Here is a 7,213-nt window from a genome sequence, read left to right on the forward strand (position 1 = left end):
ATGGACCGTTGAAAATAGCTGCTATTCATTTTGAGCTACTTTTCAGGATAAGTGGAAGACCATTCATCCTCTTGTGATATGGGAGATCAGAGTAATGAGAGGGGACGGAGAGGACAAATCTGTGTTTTTTTTTGGACCACCATAACTACATTTTCCAAGCTAAGGATTTGCTCAAGGAAGTCTAGTGTCTCACATTGGTATAGACCAATTTTGTATGATCTCAATAGCAGAACTGGCTCCAGGTTTCTTTCTTAGTTACTGGGATTTACAGGCAGTCATTTATACTTTGTTTTCTAGATTGACAAATTATTTTCTGGCTTCTTATACAAAAGGCATAGTATTCTCTCTCTCTCTCTCTCTCTCTCTCTCTCTCTCTCTCTCTCTCTCTCTCTCTCTCTGTATGTATGTGTCTTTGTCTCTTTGTCTCATCTCTCTTTCTCTGTCTGCCTCTCTGTCCTATTTTTCAGCTTTCCTACAACAGTCTTTACTAATGATAACATATTTCATGTCATTTTATGCACTTGCTTCTCTCATAAACCCCAGTGTATTCTGAACTTGCTGTCCACTGTAGAACCACAATTGAAAATAGAATTTATGTCCAAATCTACTACACTAGAACTTTAACAACTGAGAAGAAGTAGAATATTCAACAACTCACAACAAGCCTAGGGGCCAAGGATCATGTATGGAAGGAATATTGTCAGAGATCCAAGAAATGCATGCCAGGCTGACCATGGACTGTCTTCTCTTTACAGGGACGGCCAGCATCAGGAGAAAGGTAACATGGGGTTTTAATAAACATGCATCCTGTAATAATACCTAGTCTCCTCCCTTACTTTACCCTTCCCTGTCTGTGTTTTCCTAATGGATGTTGTACATAAATGTAGTAGTGACTGCCTTTCAGGAGTACAGAAGTTGTCACATGTGGCACCCAAATGAAGAATTTGACTTTTCTTCCCTGGCTGAAACTCCATACCAATGATCTACATACAACATCTTTTTCCCAATGATTCCTGCTTTGTTTTGTGTGTGTGAGTGTGTGTGTGTTTTTTTTTGAGTGTGTCTTTCTGTCTTTCTTTCTGTCTTTCTGCCTTTATCTCTGTCTGTTTCTTCCCCATGATACCTCTCTGTACTTCAGTTTGACAACTTAATTGCTCATTCCAAGATTGACCCATCATGTTTTCTCTGAGTGTTTGCTTTTGATGACTCAAATTACACCTGTCTTAATCAATGCACCTGTAGCCAGAACTGTGTACCACTGATGTCATCAAAACCAGCCTCATGGCTAAAATAAGTAGTTTTCGAGGCTCTGAAGGAAGTTTTAACAGAATGTATGTTTTCTGTATTTTTTACCCCCTATCCAATCTGTTGTAGTCTGTGGATCTTCCCCAAGTCTTTGCTTAATTGTATTTATCTATGTACATGGCCTACTGGGAAGCCATCAACACAAACTACCAATATTACTTAGCAGGAGGAGTAGATGAAGAATTTGGATAAATTACTCATTGAGCTACAGAAGATGTCCCCTGAGGTGGATTAACTGTGTTGAATCATCGAATCACTGACAAACAGTCTGAACTATGTTTTCAGTTTACTTTCTTATTTGTCATTTTGAGTGTGCTACCGAAGGTGAGGGCAAAAATTTGTCGGCTATGTTTGAAAATTGAGTCTTCTCTCTTCATGCATGAATGTGGTAAAAAATACAATAGATCAGTGATATCTCTGGGTAAGAAGGGACAGTGATAGAAAGTCTTCCCTTGTGTCTCAGGCAAAAATCTTTGAAAGGGCAACTTGGCTTGTTTATTTGGATAAGATCTAGTTAATGGGTAGTTTTGTGCTGTTGAAGGGGACTCTCATCTGGATACTCTAATGTATGCTGGAAATTCCACGATAGTCTCTGTGATGTCTCTAGTGTAATGGAAACAGAAACTGCCCTTCTGGCATTTAGTAAGTACTTATTGGTTTACCCACAAAAATGTTTTTCAGTATGATCAAGCTATTTACAGAGAAAACAGAGAGCATGGAGAGGCAAAAGAGAGAGGAAGAATACATTAAGATACTTTCTTGTTATAGAACTGAACACATAAATTATCTGGTGGGAAAGGGAGAGGGAGAGCAGTGGACTGGTTCTTAGGAGCTTCCTAGAGGAGGTGTTCTTGCCTCAGGCCTTCTAGGAGTAGGACTTATGACCTGAAGTCTCTGGATTCCTAAAGAAGAGACCCAGAGTCAGGAATACTTGATGAATTTTTGGCAGAGAGCCAGGAATTGTCAATCATGCAGCTGGTCTACTATGACTTCCTTAATTTCATTCTAAATGAGGAAGAATACCAATAAGATCTACAGGGATAAAAGCTTTGACTCTCAGGGTACAGTATTGAATTTTATCTTCAGAGGATTTCTGGACATGCCTTTGGAATATTATGACAAGGGCTACTTCTCTGGACATGCATCAAGGTCTCTGACTCTTTTTCTTTAACATGCATGATTAAGTCTTGGTGGTTCTAATCACTATGGACTCCAGGACTTACCTGCATCCCATCAGATAAGAACTTAAAATGTCCTCAATTTCTTCATGTCTTGGACTGATTTTGTTGTTAGGTGCCAGGGGGACTACAGAAAGGAGTGAGTCATATGTCTATCGATCATGGTTGGGAGAAAGAAAATAGCTAGTAGGCCAGCTTGAAGAGAGCTTTCCTCCTCATTCAGCGCTTCAAGTGTCTGTAGATTTCCTCTTTCATCAGGCTTCATTGGGGGATTCAGCATATTCTATCCTTTGTGTGGGCCTTTGCTGTGCATGTACCCTGTATTTATCTACACGATCTGCAGGAAAGCTATCATTCCAAACTTGCACCATCAATGAGCAAGTACAACAGATTAAGAAGATGGAGAAACTGACTATTGAGATCCAAAAGATGAACTGTGAGTTGGAAAACTCCCATGTATACTGAACAATTGCACGAACAGCATTTGGATTTAAGTTAGTCATTATGCCCACTTCTTTGTATACAGTCCTGACACCTCTGTGTTAACCTCAGTTTTCTCACACAACAGGAAAATTCAACTGTAATGTCCTCATGTACAAACTAATTTTATTATGTGGCTCTCAGAGCCAGGACATGAAGAAAGGATAGGAGTGTGATAAGAAGCTATTTAATTTCTCATAAAAGCAGAAGCTGTGTTTTGAATAACAGCCTAGGAATATGGCAAGTAATGTGTGAGCTCTCATCATGGATTTTAATAGACATGGAACACATTTTCTGTCCTCAGTGGAATACAAAAAGCTGGTCAGCTAAAGAAGCACAGTACTTAAACTTAGATAAGTAAACTTTTATTTATTTCTTTTTAAAGATTTTTATTATTTGATTTTTGATTATTCTGTAATTTTCAGACACAACAGAAGTGGGCATCAGATGCCGTTATACATTGTTGTATGTCACGATGTTTTTGCTGGAAATTAAACTCTGACCTATGGAAAAGCAGTCAGTTCTCTTAAATGCTGAATCATCTTACCAGCCTAAATTACTTTTGATGGTGATGGTGATTTTATTGATGATGCTGATGTTATTGATGATGATGATGGTGATGGTGATGGTGATGATGATGATGATGATGATGATGATGATTATGATGATTAATATTATTATTATACTGCAACTCTAAATAGATGAAAACTTACCCTCCTCCCATGCTCTTCCCCCTATCCTGTCTCAAGAAGAACCTACAATAAGGAAGACACCATCAGAGCTGCCCATCCTCCCCAGCACTAAAGAAAGAAAAGATTTTCTTTGACTTGGTTATGGAGATTTTCTTGTTGACTGGGCTCATAACTTCAGACCTGAAGTCAGGTAAACTATGGAAATGGGAGCTCTTTTGGAGGAATCTGTTTATCTTGGAGTAACTGCAAAATAATGAGTAAGCATAAGATGTTGGTCCACCACCTTATCCCTTCCTGAGAATAAAGTCTCCTGAGAACTGGGTAAGTAGGGTAAGTACGCATATTTAACAAGTCAATCCAGGTGGGTAAACGTTTGTCCAATAGGTATACAGGGGGAGCATTTCATTGACTAAACTCAATGTATCTCCTGTCCACTATGTCTAATCCCAAGAAAGGAAAGTATTGTTGATTTTGTCTATCCTGTGGCCCAGCAAGTGTTTTTCACATTCTGTGTGCAGTTTCTTCACTGATATGAACCTTGTGGGAATGGAGGGAGTCAAGGAAAGACACAGAAAACAACATTCTACATTCTAGAATGTCTAGGTCTTCTCTTACTTTCTTGTAGCTGTGAATTCACCAGGGAGGAAAATTACAACCACCCTCTGATCATGCTGCGTAAAAATTAGCATGAGATAGAAAAACGACTTAAAAATGAGTCAGATATCTGATACATAGCAAGAAGTGGTCCCGGACAGTGTCACAAATAACATGAAGGTTATTTTGTTGATCAAGAGATACTCTCCTGAGGTCCTCAAATGTTCATATGTGCTTGGAAATCTGTCATGGAAGATTGTATTGATATCATACTCTAATCCAGAGAGACCATACCCAAAATTATATTATTTGTTCTGCAGTACTGAGTTAAAATTAATTCACTTCACACATTTGTATGTGAGGCTGAAATTAATGTTCTACATAGATAAAAGCATTATCTCAATACTTGTCTTAGTAATTTGTTTTGTTTTGTTTTGGTTTGGTTTGGTTTGTTTTATTTTTTTTAATTTGGAAAACGACTGAGTATTCTTCAGTTCCACAACTGAACTGTAGTGACTGTCATAACCTTAGACGGTATACATAGAGGACATCTGAGTAGTAGCTGACATTTTTAGTCGGCACTTCTCCCCATGGATATATTTGGGCCTGAATAAGCATGCACAGACTTATTTCAGTTACGGGATTCATGTAGTATCCAAAACATTACAGAATCCGTCTGCTGTAAATATTTTCTTTTACACAGGTGAAGGAAGGTGTATCAAAGGCTGTGTATCAAGGGTTGTAGATATGACACCATCAATAGAAGATAATATATCAAGAAGAATTCTGTAGGGCTACACAGATTGATCTAAGTATCCTCACCCAATTCTAAGCCAGGATGGAGAGAAAACACTTCATGGAGAAACTTAAAATAATCTGATGCTATGGTATGTGGACTGTTAATAGACAAAGAAAAATTTAAAAATTATCCGGAGGAATGCAAACTTCTAAAGCAACTTTAGAAATCAGTATGATGTTTCTTCATGAATGTAGAAATGGATACACCTAAAGATATACCTCGAGGACATATATCTAAATGTTGATTTATTCTAGTATAGAGACACTTGATAATTTGGAAATATTCAAGTTGTTCTTTAACTTATGAATGCATAAAGAAAATATAGTGCATTGACAGACTGGAAGAGGAAAGCATGTAATTTTCCGGACAGTGACTGGATCTTGTGAAAGTCATCATTGATGACTTAACCCAGATCAAAAAGGGAAAATGGGATACTTATTCACTTGAACCATAATGTTAATTCAGAAGACTCTGTATCTGTGTGATCAGTTTAGTGCCCGCTGTCCTCATTTTGGGAAGTACCAGTGTACTTATGTATTGCTGAGGGACACTGTAAGGAACACGAATATCAAATGTGAAGAGAGAGAAGAGGACGACAATGGAGGGAATATAGAGATGTACAACTAAAAGTGCGAGAAATTTGAGTCAGAGAATGGAAACCAAATTGAGTAGAAATACTTTTTTTTTTACATTTTTATCAAGGTTAATAACAATTTATTATAGGTACAGGGACAGAGAATAAAATATTGATTGGTTTTATTTATGTAAATTTTCAATAATAAGTACATCTCAAAAATTATGGATTTCAGCTTTCAGTAAACCTGTAGTACAGATAATGACTGTACAGTCCTTAAGGAGTGCGATGTGAATGTCTCTGTTGGAAACATATATGTATTATATTATAAACACTATATGTGTACAATAAACTATTCATTTGTTTACATTTCAAATGTCATTTCCCCAATTTGTCTTTCTTTATTGAATCACCCAAGCCATTCTGATCCTCTCTGTTTTTAAGATGCTACTCCCCCATCTAATTGCCCACTTCCAATTTAGTCTTCTACCATACCCCTTCTCTGGGATATGACGTCGCAACAGGACCAATTGACTCCCTTCTCAGATATGGGAGATGAGGCAGTTGTCTTCTCCATACACTCTGTGATCTATGTAGTAGAAGCCATGGACTGACCCAAGTATGCACTTGTCTGTGGTAAATTTCCTGAACCTCTGAATGTTAAACTTAATTGATAGTGTTGTTCCTCATATTGAGCTCCAATCCCCTTCAGATCCTTCAGACAATCCCCTAACCATTCTTTTCTGGCTCTCAGTTTCTGTCAAATGGTTATCTGTATGTGAATCTGTCACTGTCAGTTGATGGCAGAGCCCCTCAGAGGACAGACATATTAGAGTCTTATCTGCAAGCACATCTTGATATCAGGAATAGTCTGAGGATTTGGAGTCTGTGGATGAAATTGTTTTTCTGGTTGGTTGGTCTCTGGATTGCCTTTCCTTCAGTCTCTGCCTCTTTTTTTGTCTTTGCAATTTTTTTTGGACTTTGAACATTTATAGGTTAAAGATTTTGAACTGTGTGGGCATCACCTGGTCTTCACAGGTGGGCATGTCTAGCGACCGGAGGCAGACTCTTGTGGTTCTATCTCTTTGCTGCTTATTATTTCAACTACCATCATCCCAATACATTTATGGGACCCTCTTGCATCCCTGGTATCTGTGACTTTCCTGGCAATACCCAAGTTCACCACCCACCACTGATGCTTATTGTTATTTATTCCAATTTTCCTCCAGACTTCTCTCTTTTCTCTTTATATTGTTTCTACTCCCCCTATTTTGTCCATCCTTCTCTACTTCTAGCAAGGTCCCTCCATCCCTCTGTCTTCCATTACCATTTTGTTCTCACTTCTTAGTGGGTTGCAAGAATCCACAGTTTGGCCTTCTAACATTTTGCCCTCCATGTGATAAATGATTTGTGTATTGGGTATACTGATCTTTGGGGCTAACGTCTACTTCTTACTAAGTACATCCCATGTTATGTCCTTTTCGATCTCTGTTACTTCACTAATTTCCAGGTCCATCCCTTTGCTTAAAATTTCTTGGTTTCCTCATTTTTAATACCCAAGTAGTATTTCATTCTTTAAATATAGCACACC

At 38.1% G+C, this 7,213-nt stretch overlaps 1 long non-coding RNA gene across 1 annotated transcript; it reads left to right on the forward strand.

Moving 5' to 3' along the window:
- Positions 1 to 3,721: 3,721 nt before the first annotated feature.
- LOC134484360 (uncharacterized) lies at positions 3,722 to 5,998 on the forward strand. The gene is made up of 2 exons (XR_010061775.1): positions 3,722 to 3,845; positions 4,953 to 5,998. It is a non-coding gene; the product is annotated as an uncharacterized LOC134484360 (long non-coding RNA).
- The last annotated feature ends 1,215 nt before the right edge of the window (positions 5,999 to 7,213 follow it).

The sequence above is a fragment of the Rattus norvegicus genome, chromosome Y (genome assembly GCF_036323735.1).
Source record: "Rattus norvegicus strain BN/NHsdMcwi chromosome Y, GRCr8, whole genome shotgun sequence".
Taxonomy (NCBI): Eukaryota; Metazoa; Chordata; class Mammalia; order Rodentia; family Muridae; genus Rattus; species Rattus norvegicus.